The sequence below is a fragment of the Meles meles genome, chromosome 6 (assembly GCF_922984935.1).
Source record: "Meles meles chromosome 6, mMelMel3.1 paternal haplotype, whole genome shotgun sequence".
In the NCBI taxonomy this organism is placed as follows: Eukaryota; Metazoa; Chordata; class Mammalia; order Carnivora; family Mustelidae; genus Meles; species Meles meles.
The window spans coordinates 80,596,482-80,619,284 of record NC_060071.1 but is presented as its reverse complement, the minus strand read 5'-3'; the positions used below and the strand labels follow the sequence as shown (position 1 = coordinate 80,619,284).

The 22,803-nt window shown below is 33.6% G+C and overlaps 1 protein-coding gene across 3 annotated transcripts in view; it reads left to right on the top strand.

Annotated features, from left to right (window-relative positions):
• NOVA1 (NOVA alternative splicing regulator 1) overlaps positions 1-22,803 on the top strand; it is a 153,649-nt gene that overhangs the window by 47,802 nt on the left and 83,044 nt on the right. The window contains exon 2 of one of the 3 annotated variants that reach the window (XM_046010177.1): positions 1,890-1,991. The exons of the other annotated variants lie outside the window; for them this stretch is intronic. The gene's annotated coding sequence lies outside the window, so the exon portion shown is untranslated. The remainder of the gene's footprint in view (positions 1-1,889; positions 1,992-22,803) is intronic. 3 annotated transcript variants of the gene reach the window in all.

The window sequence follows — 22,803 nt, the reverse complement described above, 5'->3', positions numbered from 1 at the left end:
AAGTACAATGTCATGGAACAGACCAGTGTGACTTTGTAGGAAATGTAGACTATAGGAATAAAGAGCAGTGTTCCAAAACGTGTATTTAACATTTTTGTATCTAAGATAATATAGAAATACATAGCTTGTGATATTAGTTTCTTTTAGAAGATAGAGCTAAACATAAGTAGAAGACACATCTAAATAAAACTAGTATGAAGTTACATAGCAATTAAGCAATATAAGGAAGTTTTAGTTGTTTGAGATAGCTTTTTGAACAAGCATTACTATTACTGAGAATAATAGGTCAGGTATTGTACCATGTATTTATGTGGATTATTTCATTTAGTTGTTGAAATATCCCTGTATCTGTTACTGATAATACAAAAGAAGAAACAGCTGCTCAGAGTTAGACATTTAATTTAAATGATAGCTGCTGCCTACTCAGTTGGGTGTTTTCATTTCACTTATCAGTAGTTCTTGAATTTTAGAGGGGAAGTCACAGAACCTTTTGAGAACCTCACAAAAGCTTATGGCCCACTTGCCCTAGAAAAGTGTGCTTATGGGCTCATATAATATGTCTTTATTTTAACATGCTGTTTTGTAGAATTCCTAGATTATCTAAATCCCATACTTGGACTCCGGATTAGGAATCTCTAATTGGTGCCTTCTTTTAATAAAGAGACTGACGAACGCTATATATTTTTTTCTTCCTCTACTACCTCTTGTCACTCAAGAGAAGTAATATTTATTTACACTATGCCTTATTCTAGAGAGAATTTAAGGAAGCTGAAAGGAAACTGTCAACTGTAACTCTACTGAATATATGCCAAATTAAATATATAAATTCTGTTATGGCAAGTGAGACTCAGAAGTTTGATGGATACGATGCTTTTTAATCATCAGATTTTTGGGGCTTTGCTTCAGAGCACCCTCAGTCTGTTTCACGAATCTAAATGTTAATATTTTGAAGTAATGTAAACTGTTACTTCTTCAGAGTAGTATAAACATAATAGCTGAGCCTAGAGATGAAAATATTTGAAAGGTAGTGCCTTCCAGCCTTGTGATTGATTCAGTGATATTTCTCAGAAAATAATTTGTTAATTTGGGTTTTGTTGTAGTAAAAGTAGGGTGGTAATAATTTTCTGTATTAATGAATTCAAGTTATTGTGCACTTAGTTAACTCATTGGTAGGACTGCATTTAGATTATAACTCTTTGTGACTCTGGAGAAGAAAAGTTGTCATTTCATATTAGTTCACTTTTACAGCTCCAGTATATGCAAAATAAACTTAACCATTACTAGTTATTGGAAGACTAGTTATTTCAAATAATTTTTTTTATATAAAGTAACTTAGAATTTCAGAATGGGGTTCCTTACATTTTTAAGATATTTTCATGTCACTTATGCTTCAATTCTGATATCTTACCTATTTTGTTTTTTCCCCATTGAATTGTCATCTTTAAAAAAATGCATTAAATTAGCTGACCAGAGTGAAGAATCTTATTGTATATATTTTCTTGGTTTTATTAGGTAAATTACTACAGAAATAATGTTATGAATCAGTATACAATGTTTGGGTTTAATTTTTCAACATATGTGTTTTAACGTTGACTTATAGTTACACTGTGAATTAAAAAATGTATTTCTACTTTTTTCTTCAATCATTCTTAACATCGAATTTTTAAATGAATGGTAGCCCATCTATGTAGGGCTCTTGTGACTGAATGATGTATTCTGTTTTGCTGTGGCACAGATTTTGGACAGCCACTTTTGTTGTTAAATATTTTCATTTTCTATAGTACTTTTCATCCCTGTATATATGTACAGGAGTCACTTCACCCACCACCGAATTGCAGCCACTTCTGAGGTGGAACGCAGCAACTGTTTAACAGCGCACTTTCCCCTAGGTGCTGACAGCTGCAGAAGAAATTGTACATGGTCCTGTACAGAAGGTATTTCTCCACTGTGCCATCTGCAGAGTGAAACTGACTAGGAGTACTACATAGACTGTAAGTTTCTTGTGTACCCATCCTAGACTGGAAAACCCAATAAGAGAATAACAAATAACTGGGAAGCATCATTTAAAAATGTATTGAGGTCACTTACACTTAGTGCTGCTCTCCCTGGCTCTAAATTTTATTTTAAGGTCATCTAATTTGTGAGTGGTACTGAATTTAATAACAAACAAATGGATGCACTCCTGGCAATTATTTTATTCTAAAAGCATATGAAACTAAAGTGCTTTTATAAATACTTCACTTAATGAAGCTTAAAAGAATCAATTTATTTTTAAATATTTTCAAATAACTGAACCAATATTATCTAAGATTTTTAGAGCTGTGTTCTTAAAGTAGCAAATCTACTTAAAATTCAACAGAAACATCCTAATTAGCTTTGCTTACAATGTTTTATGTCTTAGTCTTAATACTTTCATTCTTGGGTGAAAGCTTTGCAACAAAGCCAGTTTATAATGAAGCTAGTTTTGATTCTTTGTTTTAGAAGCACTAAAGAAAAGAATTTTTTTTTTAAATATTAAAACAAAGCTTGGGAGAGAAGAAACAGTAAATATTTAAACTTTCACTTAATGTATTTTAGTCTTTCTCTCCCATTTCATTTTTTAATGATTTTCTTTTTCCTTTGTAAAAGCATTTTAATCAGAGTGCCATCTTTAGTAACAGTTTGGCATATTTATGCCTTATAGGATAAGGAAACTGCTGTGTCTATTGTTAAACAATATGATATGGATTGTTATATTTCATTGTTTTGCTTTTCAGGTCAATAGTATGACTCACTATCTGGCTTTTTTGTGTGTGTGTGCATCTGTAGCCATTTCTATGGCAAGAAATTAGGATCTCTTAGTCATTGCAGAGTCTTAATTATATGAAATACAGTGTCATTTGTTTTAGGTAACTTTAAATTATATCATAATTTAAATGATATTTGTGTACATCTCTATGCCTATAGATTCTCAATAAAAGCAGATAAAAGCTCCTCTGGGCCACAGTTTACTTACTTGTAAAATGAGGTGGGTGGAAGAAATTATATCCACAGAGCCTTTTTTATGTATTTTCTGTTTTCTGTTTAACTCAGGGGCAGAATTCTGTGTATTCAGAATTGTACCTTATATTATGTAATTAAGATATTTTGGTGCAAGTAACTTTGGTCTAGTTAGAATATTATTTATGATAATTAAATGCCAAGTGATGGTCATTTAAAGTCAAAAGAAGAGGTATGTTTTGTTACCAAGATTTTTAACTCTCTCTAATTTTATAGTGGAGTTACCCTACTGTTTTGAAATAATTTTTTTGAGAGTAAACAAAATTCTCAATATCTTACTTATCTGGTAATTTTTAAAAAAATTAGGCTTTATTTACTTCAAAGTAAAATGCAGTTAAATATTACCAAAATCTAACTTTTTAATGAGATTTTCCCTCTTACTTAGACTTGATACTTCATTCAGCACTTAAAGCACTAAAAAAGTAAAATTTACTATTTTGAAGAATATCATTTAGATGTCATGTAATCTACTTGTTATATCTAGCAAGAAGGTATTTTGTCAGTATATGTAATATTTGATTTGCTATAATTGTTTCTTTTGCATTTTCTACAAACAGTATAATTGTAAGTATTGCTTAATCCCATTTATCTTATTAAATGAAGTTATTATATTTGACAAAATAGACCATATGCTTTATATACTGAATTGATGAAAAAGTGCAATTCATACCTGTTGTGCATATCTGAGTATATATTTTTCACTTATACACAATTGTTATATATTAAGCCTTTTGTGGATGATGTAAGTTTAACAACTTATAGATTAAATTTTTAACCATATGGATCTTACACTTTAATATACTTCCAACGTATGTTATTTGGAAAAGGGAATTAGATGGAAACAGCATTTTTATTGAATATACTTGTGTGTTATATGAATTTAATGAACATGTACTACTTGTATAATCAAAAATAAAGGAAAATGTTGGTATTTCATTTAAACTGTATATTTGGAGCATTTGTTTAGTTTATTTAGAAATTATCTTCATCACATAAAGTGTCTTATAGATACTTAATATCTCTATTTGATTGTTCTTTTTCTCAAGGAGGGCTCTTCATCTTATTATGGAGGACCAGAATTTTGGCTGGACTTATTATATAATTTATATTCATTTAATAATTTTGGAATTGAGGAATATAGATCAAGAGTAATTAAATCTTAAATCTGTATTTTTTAATCTTTCCCTAGTATAATCATTTGATTGAAATAAGAAAAATGAAACAAATACATAGATAAAATGACTTTTTAATACTTAATAATATGTACTTAGACCTCTATCAGTAATGTTCTGGCAATGCCTAGCTTTCAGTTGGAGGCTTTAAAAAAGAAATATAGCACCAACTGAAGAAATAGTGAAATTAATGAGAAAATAAAAGATAAGGAAATGTATTTTAGGTGTAGATTTTACTTAATTAAAACTAATTTTAAGGAGCATACATTTTCATACAGAGTTTAAATCCATATTTTAAAATTCTCAATTACTCTTAGTTTTATAAAATATACACTCTCATCTTTTCAGTTAGAGGAATATTTTTATATTCATCCTGAAGAGGTTTTAAAAAATTATTTGTCTTGTCAAATTTGTCTGAACAGATTTTGTGTTGTGATAGGGAAATGAAACACTTTCAGATGTTTTATTGTGAATAATGGAGAGTTGATTTTGCAATTTAACATTAGGTGGACAATAGCTTTTACACTAAATGGTTCATATTTGGGTTACTTTATTTAATGAACTTTAGTATTCAGGGATTATTTTTTAACATCCAAAACATAATTTATATCCATAGAACAATACTTGCAGTTTGAATTTATATACTTCAGATATAAATGAAAGTTTTTTTTTTCAAATAACCTCAGTCCAGTCATATGAAGATAATAAATTCATATAATTACGTCAGTGTTATTTTTGTTTTAAATACCAACTAATTCCTGCCATTTTTATGAATTCTGTAGTATTTCCCATATAAATTTAATTACTTGAAAATTTTAAAAGTATGTCTGTACAAAGAACTACTTAATGCCACAAATCTCTTTATCTTTAATACTAAGTTAACATTTATTACTTACAATTTGGCTTTAACTCTGAAATTTCTGCGTAGGTAAAGTGTGTGTGTGTGTGTGTGTGTGTGTGTGTGTGTGTGTAATGTTCCCAGTATATTTTCTGAAGCATGGCCTGGAATCCTGACTGCTACTTTGTAGCTATTTAATAAAGCATAAATTGCTTAACAACTGTAAGGGTTTTGGTTTTTTTTTAATCTGTTAATAAGAAATCATTACACCTACCTCACAGGGTTGTTGTGAGGAAAACCAATAAAACATATGTGAAAGAGTGCTTTGCCTATGTCAGATATGCTGTATATAAAAAATTAGTGTTACTAAAACTTCAGTGGACCTCATTTTTATCTTAGGATAAAATCTAAATTCTGTGCATGTGATCTGGCTCCCTACTTATGTCCTCAAACTTATTTCTTTCCTTGCAAACTGCATGTATTGATTAATTGATATTCAACTCTTTGCAGTTCCTAGAATATGTTGTTTTCTTTGGGCCTTTGCCTGAAGCTGTCTATCCAAACACTCACACACCCCTTTATCCATAGGCCACTATCATCTGTATGATTCAACTTCATCCTTCAGGTCTAACTTTTTAGATTTCGCCTTAACCAAGATGTTTCTTCTATATTTATAGAAAAGATTTTAAACTCCACAATAATCATATCAAAATTATGGCCTTTTGGGACTCTTGGGTGGCTCAGTCAGTTAAGCATCAGACTCCTGATTTTGGCTCAGGTTGTGATCCTAGGGTAGTGAGATCAAGCCCCACATGTGGCTCAGCACTCAGTAGGGAGTCTGCTTAAGATTCTCTCTCTCTCTCTCTCTCAAATAAATAAATCTTTTTAAAAAAATTACAGGCTTTTATAATCGACTACTTGGCTCACCATCTATCATTCCTAATGGATTTTTTAGGAGGTGAACTCACCAGGATACAAGTTGAAAGTTGCTTTATTCTTCCCTGTCACTATACCTGAAATCCCACCCTGAATATTTCTTTTCTGCCCCTTGGTACATGCTGCTCAAGGATGTTTTTTCTCTGCTCTTGATCTTCTTCCTCCTCTTTCTCTCTTGTTCTTTGCATTCTCTCTTTAATTCTTTCTTTGCTCAGTCCCTGGCATTTCAAAACACACTAACTTTTCAGGTAATTTTTTTTTAAAAAGCTAAGAAATTGGGGCGCCTGGGTGGCTCAGTGGGTTAAAGCCTCTGCCTTCGGCTCAGGTCATGATCTCAGGGTCTTGGGATCGAGCCCCGCATCGGGCTGTCTGCTCCGCAGGGAGCCTGCTTCCTCCTCTCTCTCTGCCTGCCTCTCTGCCTGCTTGTGATTTCTCTCTGTCAAATAAATAAAATATTAAAAAAAAAAAGCTAAGAAATTAAAATTCTAAAATCTCATTCAATGTGAAAATTTTTCCTTATATCAGGTTTGTTCAAAAAAGGCTTAAAAACCAGAGTGGGGACATGCCCAGTAGTAGACATTTCTATTAATTTCTTTTTGCCATAGTATTTCTTCTATTCCTCGTACTACTCCTTGGTCTTTTAAAGTCTGAATTTAGAAATAGAGAAGAACTAATTGGTAGTAAAGGAGTAAAGGTATATTGGAAATGTAACTTTCTTTTGCTCTTCTGAGTTTATCAAAGACTCCCCAATTTTAGTTCCTGGTTGCAACTGATGCTTCCTTTGTTTGTCTGCTTTTGACTATTATCCATAGTTTTCTGACTTTCTAGTCTCCTTCAAACCTCTCTCTTCTGGAATTATCTTGTTTCCTTTGCAGTCTGTGTAGAATTCCTTTAAAAATGGCTCAATGCTAGTTCCTTTCCCTGGGGTCCTAACCTGTCCCATTGGAAAATACAGTTCTTTACTTTATAAATTCTTAAGTGTTGACCATTTGTAATGTAGTAGCCCCAGACTAAAGGCAACTTAACCTCTTGCCTATAGATTATTTTTAGGCCAAAGTCCAGTTCTTGTGTCATTCCTGAAATGTCCTGTTCTAATGAACATAAGGTAACTGAGTGAATCACTCTTCTATTTCTTCCTCAAACAATATAAGCTCCTCTCCTCCAATATATACTTATATTTTTTTTTATGTGAATGACAGACCAAACAATGCCTGAGAAATTTTTGGCCACACTTTTCCAAATGTTGCACAGATGATCTGTTATCTCAGTTCTAGTACTTAGAACCTATTGTTCTCAGCTTTGGATCCTAACTGAAACAGAGAAAACAAAAAGAAATCCCCTTTTAATATCCTGTTACATGATCTAAACTGAGGCCATAATGGGCAGCTTGCATTTCTATAAATTTCTATGAACATTCATCCATTTCTATATCCATGCCTTGTGTTTGGCTGTTCTGTGAGTTTGGAAATACTTTTTCATCAAGATGGAATTTTTCCCAGTCTTTGATGCCCAATTTTGGGGAAGTGTTATTGGTCTTTGCAGTTAGAATAAATTCTTCCTTACAGTGTTCTCACAAATACTTTGTGTAAATTGTTATTGTATCACTTATAAATTTGTCACTCTGACTAGATTGTGAGCATTTGTGAGACAGCCACTGACTTAGTGGTGAACCCCTTACCACCTACTCTCTATGATGTGCTCCATACATTATTTGCTAAATAAATAAATCTCTTCCAAACAGTGAGATTGAAGTTTGTAAAATTATTGTTGAATAATTAATGCTTATATTCTTAATTATTTCTGTCCCAGTCTTTCAAAAAATATTTGAGGGGGCAAGAATTATATTTTATGCCTCTAATTTTTTTTTTAACCCAGTGGCATTGCTCTTTATCTATTCTTAGACACATTCCTTTTAGGTTTTAGTTCCATTTTGGGCTCACATTTGTCCATTTTTCCCTGCATTCTTTATTTTTCTTCCTTGTTTTATTATAGTTGATGGATATAACTATGGTAAGTAAAGATAACCAGGTATTCCAAGCAGGTTCAGGGTTCAGGTTGAAAGTTTAAAAAAAAAAAAAAGTAAATATGACAGATTTCAGGATTAGTTGAATTTCAAGCAGTATAGATACCAGGAATTGTAATCTGTGTGATTATTTGTCTGAAGTCATATTGCTTATACCAGTAGATTTTTGTGCATATGTTTTCATAAGAAGGAGGAAAGTATAAAAGATGGCCAAGTGATTGATTCTCAGTTTTTGGTATCCAGAAACACTGTTTATTCCTGTTAGTTACCCCACTCCTGAACCACTGTAGTTAATTTACCTCACAAAATAGTAAAATTAATTATTATTGTATTTTTCACTTAGTTTAAGGGGAATATTGCTAAAGACAGACGTTTGATATTAGGAAGGACGAAGTTCTATTTTTCTAAGTTTTTGTGAGCATATTTGGGAAAACTTAAAATACAGGAGAATTTTCAGGAAGCATCTGGCATGGACCAGTTATCAAATAGGAAAATTAATGTTAAAAAATACAGTTTTCAAAATATATCATCTCAAATGTAGTTTGCTTTAAATATTCGCTAGTCCATTTTCTTTCCTGTTAAGAGGCTCTTTCTGTTTTTCAGTTGTGGTTTTGTGTAAGACTTTAATTTAGAATCCTTCTTTTAGTGGTCAAGTACAATGTTAAAAAAATAAATATTATAAACAGTAAAATTCATCAAAACCTAGTTCTTTATTTTATACTTAAACCTAGATAGTGTTCCTATGCAAAATACATTGCTTTTATTATAGATATAAGTACACATAATAAGGAAATTGGCCAGGGGTGCCTGGTGGCTCAGTGGGTTAAATGGGTGACTTGTGATTTTGGCTCAGGTCATAATCTCAGGGTCCTGGGATTCAGCCGGGTGTGGTCATTAGGCTTTGTGCTCAGTAGGGAGTATGCTAGAGGATTCTCTCTCTCTCTCTCTTTCTTTCTCTGGAATAAATAAATAAATCTTTAAAAAATGGAATTTGCTATGCAGCCATCAAAAAAATGAAATCTTACCATTTGAAACAATGTGGGTGGAACTAGAGGGCATTATGCTAAGTGAAATAAGTCAATCAGAGAAAGACAATTATATGATCTGTCCAATGTGAGGAATTTGAGAGACAAGGTTGGGGGTTGTGGGGGGTAGGGAGGGAAAAATGAAATAAGGTAGGACCGAGGAGGGAGACAAACCATAAGACACTCCTAATCTCAGGAAACAAACTGAAGGTTGCTAGAGGGGAAGGGGGTGGGAGAGATAGAGTGACTGAGTGATGGACATTGGGGAGGGTATGTGCTATGGTGAGTGCTGTGAGTTATGTAAGACTGATGATTCACAGATCGGTACCACTGAAACAAATAATAAATTATATGGTAATAGAAAAATAAAAAATGGAAATCGGTCATTAATTGATATTTCTTTTTCTTTGCTTCTCTCTGAGATTCTAGCTCCACATTTTCCCCCTATGCTGCAGGTTAGGACAGATTCAGCATGTCTGAAACCAAAATAAATCTTTATTTCTCGATTCTCATTCTGCCTCCCAACTCAATCATTCTTGCTTAGGACTTCACCATATACCTTGTCACCCAGGGTCAAAATAATACCACTCTCTCCTCTCCTTTGTATGAATGTCATCCTACTTATTTCCAGATCTTAATTACTTTGCTTTTAATATGTATCTGGAATCAGTATGCTTCATTCTATATCCATTGATAAACTCTAGTTCATTATCACTTGCCAAGATTCATGTACTAGATTTATCTTTCTGTTTATATTAAATTTTTCTTGAAGATGGGAACCACATTTTTATTCACCTTTGTGCTTTCCATGGAGTATAGTCTCAGTAAATCTTTTTTTGTTTTACTCAACTAATTGTGAAGTAGTTGATTCCTTGTATTAAAGCCTTAAAATTTTTGAATGGATTGCTAAAACACAGAGCAGTGCCACAGTTAAAATTAATCATACATTATTCCAACTTGATGATACTCCTATTAGAGTTAACACTACCAGGGAAAGTTTAAATGAATTCTGAATAATCTATTGAGTACATTTGGCTTGGTCCTAATTATGTGAAAACAGATTTTCTTGACAATATGCTAGTATAGATGATGATTTGTGGGATTTTGCTGTAACTAAACAAAGTTCAGGTTTTTTTCTCTTTGATCCCATTTAAAAAATATCATTATATGCCATCTTGAGAATGTAATTTTAACAGAAGTCTTGATTACTTCGCTTTTTACATTAGTTCCTTTGTAGCTCTTTCAGAGGTATATAATCCAAATGGGAAGCAAGCTTCTTTTGCAATCTTGCAAAAGTCTTCAACCTAACTACTAGTCCCACAGGTGGATCTGATTGATCCTAGTACACGGAGATGGCAACTCCTAAGAGGAATAACTGTATTACAGGCTGTTTTAGTGGTTCCTGTACTAGAACTTTATAGAGAATTTATTTTTCCCTTTTGCCTCTTCTCATTGTAGTCTTTGAAGATAATCACTGGTTTCTGGAAATTTACATTTCCAGGTGCTGTCATTTCAGATTTGATTGAATTTGAATATGTGCTTATTCTGATTATTTTTAGAGTGTTTTGTAAAATTATTGGAATGAATGTTAGTGTTATACAGAAATAAGATGACCTTTTAAATGTGTTCTCAAAAATATTTTCAGTTGATCATAATGTTCCTATTTCTTCCTTATTCCTCTCCTGTTTCTTTTAGTATGTGTGTGTGTATACACACCTTTATCCAGATCCATCATCTATCTATACACATATATGTGTGTACAAAGAACTTTTAATTTTGTAAATTCACCTTTTTATATTCTCATATCTCAATTATTTCTTTGAAATGATAAATATTCCAGTTTAATTTCACTTTTGCTATATAAAAATAAAATTTGAAGCCTAGATAGATTTTTTAATCTATTTTCAAGGTTTATGTATATATTAATTATAGCATATGTTGCTTTTATACCCTATATATTATATGATACTTAATGGTTTTCCTGACACTGAATAAGTTAGATATAATTAACATTTTGTTTTTGTATAATATTCAATTATTTTTACTCTTCCTTCATTCAGTAAATGTTTATTTAGGGATACTGTGTGCAGGGCACTGTCCTGCATGCTGGGAATGTAGGAAGTCTTCGCTCTTAATGGAGATTTTATTTTGTTGCTGAAGAGACAGAGAAACACTAAATAGATACATAATTTTAAATAGGCATAGGTACATAATTTTACATAGGCATAGGTACTGGGAAGGAAATAAATGCATATGATAAAAAATGTTGAGGTGGAATATACTTTAGCTAGGATAGCAAGATGAAGCATCAAAGATGGGACATTTGAGTTGAGCTCTAAATGATTAGAAGGAAGAAAATTACATTCCCAAAATCAGAAATATCAAGGGCAAAGGTCTTTGGATCTGAGTGAATTTGGCATGTTGAAAAAAAACAGAAAAAAATGTTGTGTGTGTTGAACGTTGTTGGGAGGGGAAGTGGGTGAGAGCGTGGCAGGAGGTGAGGTCTTTGAAATAATTCAGGGACCAGATCAAAGGGGCCATAGTAAGAAGTTGAAATTGTATTATAGTTACCATGTGATGACATTGGGTACTAGAGTTTTATGATGATTCGCACAGAGGACATCAGTCTTGCTGTGTGGAAGATAAACAAGGAAAAGGAGTTAGGGACTAAGAGTCAATTATTAGGAGATTTATTGCAGTAGTCCCAGAAATTATGATGTCTAGGATTAGGGCTTTTGGCAGTAGAAATAATGACAGGATGTTTTAGAGGAGCACTGGTAGAATTTGTGAATGGATTAGAAATGGTGTAATCAACAATACCAGACATAATTAAACATGAAATATTTTTTGAAGATATAATTTAGTGGACTTGGACTTTGCTATGGTAAAAATGTACCATAATTTATTTAAATTATACTCTATTTTGATTATTTTTCTTACTTTTTGCTAGCATAAGTAACATTAATACTTCATCATTTTCTCACCTCACTGTCATTGTATATAAATAATGATTTCTGATGCCTTGTCAGTTTGAAAGGTAGAAAATTATATCCTTCTTACTAGCTAGATTGAAATTTTAATGTGTGTATTAACAGGTGGTGGTTTTCCAGTTGTGAATTGTTTCTGGCCTTGTTTATTTTGAGATGTTATTTACCTTATTGATTTGGAAGTTCACATTAACTGTAGAGATCTAACATTATTGGGCCTTGAGGTTTTTAAATTTATCTTGTTAGTCTCACCCATGTCCCTTATGCTCTAGACACTTCAGCGATTTCTCAAACAAGCTAACCTCTTTCTTGTCTCATGGAATTTGCACTTGTGATTCTCTATTTTCTGAATCCCTCTTTGGCCAGTCTTCACATGGTTGACTGTCTTGTCATTCATGTTTCAGCTCAAATGTTACCTCCTTAGAGGAGCTGTTCCTGACATAATATTCCTTCTTACACCTTTCCCATTCTGCCACATTACTGCCTCTGTTGTGCTGCTTTTTTAACCCCCAGGCATTTTAGTCTTCATAGCACTTAGCACTGTCTGAAGTTATTCATTACTTGCTTATTACCTGCTGTTTTCAATGAGAATGGAAGATTCATGAGGGCAAGTGTCTACTTATTGTTTACTGCTGTGCCCTCTAAGGCTAGAATATTGTTGGGCAGTAGTATGTAATTAGTATGTATTGTCAAGTGGATGATATAAAGATGTTAGCTGTTTGTCCCATATAGTTGTGATTTTCCCCTTTTGTCAACTGCCTTCATTCTTGTTCATGGCACTTTTTATATGAAGAATTTTCTATTTTCACAGAGTCAAATCAATGACATTTGTTTGTTTGTTTGTTTTTGTTTGCTTTTGTTTTTGTTTTGTTTTGTTTTGTATATGACCTTTTCATTGCTTTAGAAAGAAAAGAAAAACTTTCCAATATGGAGACATTCCATTTTCCTGTATTCTAATTAAAATGTTTCTGGATATAAAGTTATCATTTATTTCCATGAATTAAGGAAGGTATTAAAGATAAAAATAGGTCTTATAAATGTGTTTCTATTACGTCTAATCTTTTTGCACATTTATTTATAAAATAAAGTTCATACTATATAGAGAACTTTTCATCTTTTTTCACTTAACATTGTATCCTATCCATTATTTAGATGATACATTTTCATTGTTTGCAAGTAATTTTTTAAGGTCTGTAGAGTATTCTATCTTAGGCATTCATTATAATATATTTAATCAGTGTCTTATACTTGTTTCAATCTTTTTTTGATATAAATAACAGTACATAGTATTGTATTTAAGTCTTTGTGATCATTTATGATTGTGTTCATTATGATTCATTTATGATTGTTCTCTTATAAATTACTAAACATAGAATAATGGAGTTACTGGGTCATAGGAGTACATGCAGTATTTTAAGAGATTTAAGGATTCTGAGGACCCTGGGTGGCTCAGTCAGTTAAGCGTCTGCCTTCAGCTCAGGTCATGATTTCAGGGTCCTGGAATCCAGCCCTGCCATGGGCTTCCTGCTCAGCGGGGGAGTCTGCTTCTCCCTCTCCTTCTACCCCTACCCCACATTTGTGCTCTTGCTTTCTCTCTCTCAACAAAATAAATAAAATCTTTAAAAAAAAAAATGAGAAGCCAAATTAAGAAAATTAGAAGCCAAATTAAGAAAACAAATAAGTTTACACTCCTAGTAGTGTGTATGGTTTTGTCTTTCTCATCCAGTGTTCCGATTCCCGATAATTATGTGCTTTTAAAATCTTGGCCCATTCCTCCCCATCTGTGCCCCCACCAAATTATGTAAAACAATTATGGTGTTTTTCACATACAAAATTTAGTATTTTTAAATGGTCGTATCTATCATATTTTCCCTTTTCCTTTAAGTACATGTCTGTACTTAAAATAACTTTCTTCATTCTGTGGTTAAGTATATGATTACTTATGGTTTGATCTAATATTTTACTTTGTTATTCTCTAATTTATATAGAATTTATTTTAAGATATTTGAGAGAGGGACGCCTGGGTGGCTCAGTTGGTTAAGCGGCTGCCTTCGGCTCAGGTCATGATTCCAGCATCCTGGGATCGAGTCCCATATGGGGCTCCTAGCTCGGCAGGGAGCCTGCTTCTCCCTCTGCCTCTGCCTGCCTCTCTGCCTACTTGTGATCTTTCTCTCTCTCTCTCTTTCTGACAAATAAATAAATAAATAATCTTAAAAAAAAAAGATATTTGAGAGAAAAAGTTCTCACTGTATTTTCTCTAAATAATCAGTTATGCTAACCATATAAATTAAAGTAATCACATATACTGTTTTGATGCAAAATTTCTATGTATTCCTGGGATTTGGGGGAACAGGTTATTTATTCTCATCCATTGTTATAATAATTCTTACGTTACTTACTATTGCTTTGTAGTATCTTTACATTTTGAGTTACCTACTAGGGTAATAATTCCCTGATTCTATTATACTTTATTTCAACAACTATTCTAGGATATTATTCCATTTCTTTTTACTTATGAATTTAAAATTCATTTTGCCAAATATCCTTTCCGAGTAAGGTATTCTTGTTTTCTGTGTTAGTGAAATTGTGTTAAAACTATTAACTGGTCAAAAACAAAACAAAACAAACAAAAAAAAATTATTAGCTTGTTTGTGCAAGACAGTCTTATAATATCTAGGATTTCGTATATGAACTGAGATTACTTTTTCTTTTCTGTGTCAGGAAAGTTTTTCTATATAGATGTCTAACTCATTTCATTTAAGATCATTCTTAGTTGTTTAATTTAAAGTCATTGCTATTTACTATTTTATGTCTTTATTTCGTTATTTCTTTAACTGTTATTGTAGTTCCCGTATTAGTTTTCTGTTGGTCACATGACAGTTACCACAAATTTTGTGTCTTAAAGCAGCCCAGATTTGTTCTCTTACAGTTTTAGTTGCCAAAAGTCCAAAAAGCCCAGTTGTACTGGGCTAAAGTTAAAGTATTGACAGGGCTGGTTCCTTTTGGAGGCTGTAGGGGAGAGCCCCTTTCTTTATCTGTTCTAGCTTCTGAAGGCTGCTTGTTTTCCTTGGCTTGCGAGCCCCTCCTTGAACCGCTACAAAGTCTTGGCTTCTGTCATCACATCTACTTCCTTCTTTGACCTTCTTGTCTCCCCCTTATAAGAACCCTTTTGCTTATATTTACAACCATCTTGGATACTCTAGGATAATCTCCCCATCTGAAGATTTAACTAAATTACATCTGCAAGGTTCCTTTGCCACATAAGAGAACATTCACAAGTTCTAGGAATTAGCATATGGATATTATTTGAGAGGCCATTATTCAGCCTACCATATATAGGAAAATTATTAAATTTAAGTACATTTTGCTTTTTTCTGTTCTATTGAACTATTACATTAAGTATGGTAGCATTTAATTCATTTTCTGAACAGTCATAAAATCATATGTAATCATAACTTGTTTTACGTAGTAACCTATGCCTCTTGTTTCTATTTCTGTCTTATCTTTCAATTTTTAATGCAAATGCCTAAGATATTTTCCTTTTAACTATCATATTTTCTGTTGGTTTAGGGTAGATATATATATTTTTAACATAGGTCAGTAATTTGTTCATTGTTCATTATCTCCCTGCTCCTTGGTCTTTTGACGTATTTGTGTTATATTTACGTACAGCCGAATATTAACCCACACTTGCATTTCTGGATTAAGGTACATTTGACTATAGTATATCAATTTTTCAGTAGTGTTGGATCTAATTTACTAGTTCTTTATGATTTTTTAATTGTTTATATTAATAAATGTGATTTATTTATGTGTGGTTGGTTTTGTGTTTGACTTGCTTTTCCATTTGGAATACCAGTTACGTTACTTAATAAAATTAATTTGAAGTTGCTCTATTTTTCTCTATCAATTGGAATAGTTTTTAAGTTTTTATTTTTAAGATTTTGTTTATTTATTTGACAGACAGAGATCGCAAGTAGGCAGAGAGGCAGGCAGAGAGAGGGGAGGAAACAGGCTGCTTGTGGAGCAGAGAGCCCGATGTGGGGCTCAATCCCAGGACCCCGGAATCATGACCTGAGCTGAAGGCAGAGGCTTTAACCCACTGAGTCACCCAGGTGCCCCAGTTTTTAAGTTTTTATAGCATAAAAATTGGAAGTTTGAAGTTTGAAGATCATTTAAAGTTTGAAAGATCACATAAAGCAATTTGAGCTCAGAGCTTATTTGATTGTAATTCTTGGACAAACTTTTAGGTTTCTTTGGTTATTTAATTTTTGTTGGAGTCAATTTTGAAAATTTATATGGTTCCCAGTGACTTGTCCATTCTGTCAAGATTTTAAAGGAATATTTGTCATTCTTACTCTGTATTAAGCATTGTGCTAGGTTCTATACATGCAAAAATAAAGAATATAGAATTCTTAACCTCAGGAAGCATATCATAGTGAGAAGAAAGTTAATTTTGCTAGGAGGAAGCAAAAGAAATAAAAAAGAAGAAATTACACTTAAACAGAACTTCTGATAAAGATTTCATCATGAATGCAAGTAGCAAAGTAGCAGGAACCAGGGCCACGAAGAGTTGAATACAGGAAGGATTGAGAGAATTGCAAATAGATCATTACAGCTAAAATTTAGTTCTGGCCAGGAAGGAATAATGGATAGGAATTAGGAGCTCTTTGTAGATTCTTCCTGAATTTGTACTTTTTCCTGTAGATAGTCTGTTAATAATGTTAATTCTGGGTTTTTCATCAACAGATTCATGTTTTTAAAAGATTAGTTCTCTGGCAACATGAAGGACTCTACTGAAGCCAGTGGGAAGGTTACAAACAGGTTAGCTATTGCATTACGACAAAAGAAACAAGTGTCTCCTGAAATAGTGATGTAAGTAGAGATGGAAAGGAAGAATATAAATGGGAAAACTGCTAATAGAATAGAATCATCAAAGACTTGTTTACTGGTGCATACAGTACATGAGAGAAAAGTTAAGATTGCAACTAGCTTTTGCCAAGTATATTTGGGGTTGAAGAAGATGTTTGCCTTATCTTTATTTTAGAAGCTGTAGCTCTGATTTCATTTGAAAGGCTTCTTACATTGTTGGTAGGCTAACTGTCACTAGTGTGAAAAGTTAGAATAGGAAAACCAATGTCTGCCATACATATTTTGTTAGAAACCAAGGTTATCCACTACAAACAATACATATTAGTAGTTAGCCAGGAGAAAAGAAATAGATATCCTAATAAGATTTCTGAACCATATAGCATGAAGGGTGATCTAAAAAAATCATATTTTATTTAGTAATTTTTTTGTAAATCGTTATCTGGAAAAATGAAATAAGGAATTCTATAGTGAGGGAGTTTAGACATAATATTAAAATTTGTTTGAAATAATTTCTTAGCAATTGTATATAGACACATGAGATATGGACATCAAAATGAAATATCTTCTGCCTCAAAAGATATGAAAGGCTTATAAGATATGTTTTATAAGGATGATTTCAAGGTCACTGCATATGTGCCATACTTATATAATTAATATAAGTCCGTGAAACTACCACCCCAGTCAAAATTTGGTATATTTCCATCATGCCCGATATTTCATTGTGTCCCTTGCCAGACCGTCCTCCCCTTCCCCAGTCACCTCAACCCTTCCCATACCTACACTCACTCTTGCCACTGATAATTGTGATCTGTTTTCTGTTACTATAGATTTATTTGACTTTTCTAGGGTTTTAACTTAAATGAAATCTTACATTGTGTAGCCTTGTATCTGCTTTTGTTTTGCATAATGTTTTTGAAGTTCGTCGCTGTTGTTGTATACGTAAATAATTTATCCCTTCTTATTGTTGGGGAGTAGTTATTGTTTGAATATGTAGTGGGTTTTTTTCATTCAGGGGTTGATGGATATTTAGGTTGCTTTCAATTTTTGACTATTAGAATAGAACTGCTATGAACATTTGTGTTCAAGTCTTTGTGCAGATGATGTTTTCATTTCTCTTGAGTAAATACTTAAAAATAGAATATCTGGATTGTATAGAATATTAAACTTCATAAGAAACTGCCAGTATTCTAAAGAGGTCATGCCATTTTACATTCCTACCGCCAATATATGAGCATTTTAGTTAGTCCATATCCTCACCAGTGCATGGTAGTGTCAGTCTTTTAAAATTTTTGCCATTATAAATTGTATGTAGTTGTATCACATTGTGGTTTTAATTTGCACTTCCTTAGTAGATTTTCTCATGCTCATTGACCATTGATATATTTTCTTTTGTTAGCTGTCTCTTCAATTCTTTTGCTGCGTTTATTGTATTATTTTCTTCTTCAAGTTACAAGAGTTCTTTATATATTCTGGATACAAGTTCTTTCTCAGATACATGTGTCATGAATAGTTTTTTCCACATATGGGTTATCCTTTCATTTACTTATTTGTGCCTTTCAAGGAGTAGAAACTTATAATTTTCATGAAGTTCAGTTTATAAATGTCATTTATATTTATTGCTTTTTGTGTCTTAAGAAACTTTTGCAAATGTCAAGTTTTCGTCTGTGTTTTCTCCTAGCAGTCTTGTTATTTAACTTTTTAGAAATGTTTTGAGTTAATAGTTGACCATGGTATGAAAACAAATTTGATTAGTAAGTGTGTTTAATAGAAGGCTGGAAGAGTTATCTCCACACATGTGAGAAGCTTTGAATATAGACAATTGAGTAGGCAGATTTTCTTTTGAATTTAAAGACAGATTTGGTATTGGTTCATGTAAGAAATACTATTCTAGCTGCTGTGCCCATCCAACAAATAAAAGGGTGCTTTTTCTGTCTTGAATGAATTTGTACATATAAATACCTTATCATTGTTCTTATCAGATATTCAGTAAATATTGTTGGGTGCCATTATTGCTAGTATTGTTATTGTTATATTCAAACTTAAGGAAGTTTAACGAGGATGATATTTAGATGATATCTATTTACTTAACACATAGTGAGCATACTTTTTTATGTTTTATGTTTTTGCTCCTCTGCCCCCCAACAGAGAACTTAATTATTAATGGGTACCAATAAATATATACTAGGAATTATTTTAATCACCTCTTTTAATTGTATGGATAATTCATGAATATTTTGCTTTGAAAAGTTCAAATAATATTGATGTAGGATAAATAGTGAAATACCTTCTTAACTACTCCTTTGGTCTTCTCCCAGAGAACTGTTGAAGATTCGATGTATTTCTTTTCTGATTATTTTTAATATATTTTTACTAACAAATACTTTACATAGGTATACACATTTGTAGGGTTGTTTTTTTTTCCTCCATTTTATTTATTTTTTCAGCGTAACAGTATTCATTCTTTTTGCACAACACCCAGTGCTCCATGCAAAATATAAACTTGAAATAAGCATGCTATACTTGCTTTTTTTTAATCTTAGCAGCAAGTCTGATAAATCTTTTCATGCTGATACCTTCACTCATTTTACTTTACTCATTTTACTTGTATTTAACAGAAAGAATATACCATGGTTCATATTTCTTTGAGGCATGTAGCTGACAGATAAGGGCAAGGGCAACACTTGACTGCAAAATCTACTGATAAACATAAAATGAACTACTTTTAGATTCAGTTTATTACTAACATAGACAACAAAGGGAGATCCTTTTCACATTCCCAGGTCCTTGTCCCACACAATAAAAGGACAACATGAAAACAAAAGATGCTGGATGACCGCAGTATGAGTAATGGGGTATCCCATTACTAACGAGCGAATTCTAACTGCAGCTAAATACTTACTAGTCTATAGCTATCCCCTAAGGGGTTGAGGGTTGGGCAGGATGAGGTAGGAAACCTTATAACTAGCTCATCAGAACCTGCAAAGATATGAGAAATTATCTCATGATAGCGTCCCTGATGGATAGGGAGGTGAGTTGGGGGTGGCCTTATAGCAGCTCCTCATAAGCCTCCCATTTTCCATGTTCCAAAATGATTACAACATGTACTGGGAAAATGCGCATTAGCTGCATTTTAAAACATTGCCAGTGTGACCTGTAAGTATACATTCACAGATTCCAGGGCATTATGATGGAGCCATTCCCCTACAACTCCTGCTCCCACCCTTTCCACATTCAGATAACAAATCTCAAGAGCGTTAACCACATTATCAGACACTTCCCTTAATTGTCCATATACGGGCTTAGGTTAAATATGACTTCCAATGGGGCAATCAGCACTTTTTGGAAGATAGACCTCAGCCAGTCTCATCCATAGTCAAGCCAGTTAAATATGTCATTAATCCAAGTGCAGCAAGAGGTGTTGGCAATCACACATACCCCACTTTAGCCAGCAGGGAGTCCAGGGTATGGCAGTTTTTCATCACTACTTGGCCTAGAGAGTTTAGAATAATCAACTATAATCTGAGAAACATGCAAAGAGTTTGTCTTCTCTTAAGTAGCAGAAGGAAACCACAAGTTATCAACAATAATAGAATTAGGCTAAATAGAATCATAATAGTGTCCAGAAAGTTAATCTTATTCTACTCCCTGTTCACTCCTGAAGTCAGCAGTTTCTGGAAAGTTTCTGAGAGTTCATAATGTTCTCTGGTGGTCAAGTTAAAAGTGGTAGCTGTGAAAGTATGCGCTCTGTGGGTAAGAGCTGAGGGAAGGATTTCCTCTCTCTACCCCTGGACCGCTGCTGTCTAAGTTGTTCACTTTTCCATAGTCAAGGTTGTTGCTTTCCTTCTGCGGCCAGGTGATTCAGTCTCTGCCACATGATTGGTCCCATCAGCAATTGCTTCACCCTTTATCTGATTCTCCCTTATGTCTTACTCACACTATAAGGTTTAGACTCAATGGTAGGTGGTTTACCAGAAAGGTGTCTAATACAGTCAGTGCTCTGCAGTATCCTCAACAGGAGAGGAGACCTTTATAGTGTATTTGGCAAGATTACACAGGTCTGGTGTCCCTGGCTATATGCGTTAAAATTCCCTTTTCTACTTGACTGTGAAACCTGTCTGTCTGGACATATTTGCCAGGCTTCCTAAGCCTCATGTGCTAGAATCACAAGGCTTTGTTTTTTTCAACCTGTTCTGAATTGTAGATGAATTACTATGCCCTAGACAATAGTATATCTGGGTGGCTGTGGTTCTTACCTGGGCAGTGCAGATCTGATCAGCTTGTTGATTTTATTAATGTTCATCCTCAAAGAGTTCTTTCCCAAGGGCATCCTCATTGATCATGAACAGGGAGTGTGAGTCTTGCGCAATCTGCAACCGTAGTATTGCACTCCACACAGACGGGGATTTGATTATCTAATTGTCCCACTGCCAGGCCCCAGAGCCATTGAAAATGTTACAAACATTGATGGCCATTTTCCAGGGTAAGCAATACAGCTCATGTCTTTACCCAGTGAATAGAATTCCCTTTTCTATGCTGAGTTTTAAATAATTTTCTATAGCTCTGCACAGTTGCAACACTCAATACCCTCCATTGGATTTTAACATATCTGATTCCTGTGTGAACCAGATCTAGGCATTCTTAGGAACCTCAAAGCATTTTAGCCTTCCCACGCTCTCTTGGGTTTAATACAGACTCTGCATCTAGGATAGCCGCATTCTAGTGATGGGTAGCCACTTTTTTATGTAGCTGGTGTATCTGATTTTCTTTTTTTTTTTTAGGCAAACAAGGAATTTATTCTATTTTATTTTTATTTATTTTTTAAAATTTTTTAATTTTTTGTATTTCTTTTCAGTGTACCAGAATTCATAGTTTATGCACCATACCCAGTGCTCCATATAATACGTGCCCTCCATAATACCCACCACCAGGCTCACCCACCTTCCCACCTCCTGCCCCTTCAAAACCCTCAAATTGTTTTTCAGAGTCTGTAGTCTCTCATGGTTTATCTCCCCCTCCAATTTCCCTCAATTCCCTTCTCGTCTCTATCTCCCCGTGTCCTCCATGTTATTTCTTATGCTCCACAAATAAGTGAGACCATATGATACTTGACTTTCTCTGCTTGACTTATTTCGCTCAGCGTAATCTCTTCCAGTCCCATCCATGTTGATACAAAAGTTGGGTATTCATCCTTTCTGATGGAGGCATAATACTCCATCGTGTATATGGACCACATCTTCCTTATCCATTTGTCCGTTGAAGGGCATCTTCGTTCTTTCCACAGTTTGGCGACTGTAGCCATTGCTGCTATGAACATTGGGTAAAGATAGCCCTTCTTTCCACTACATCTGTATCTTTAGGATAAATACCCAGTAGTGCAACTGCAGGGTCATAGGGAAGCTCTATTTTTAATTTCTTAAGGAATCTCCACACTATTTTCCAAAGTGACTGCACCAACTTGCATTCCCACTAACAGTGTAAGAGGGCTCCCCTTTCTCCACATCCTCTCCAATACACGTTATTTACTGTCTTGTTAATTTTGGCCATTCTAACTGGTGTAAGGTGGTATTTCAATGTGATTTTGATTTGAATCTCCCTGATGGCTAGTGATGATGAACATCCTTTCATGTGTCTGATAGCCATTTGTATGTCTTCACTGGAGAAGTGTCTGTTCAGAAACAAAGAATTTTGGGGGCACCTGGGTGGCTCAGTGGGTTAAAGCCTCTGCCTTTGGCTCAGGTCATGATCCCAGGGTCCTGGGATCAAGCCCTGCATTGGGATCTCTGCTCAGCATGGAGCCTGCTTCCCCCCCTCTCTCTGCCTGCCTCTCTGCCTACTTGTGATCTCTCTCTGTCAAATAAATAAACAAAATCTTAAAAAAAAAAAAAGAAACAAAGAATTTTTTTAAATTTTA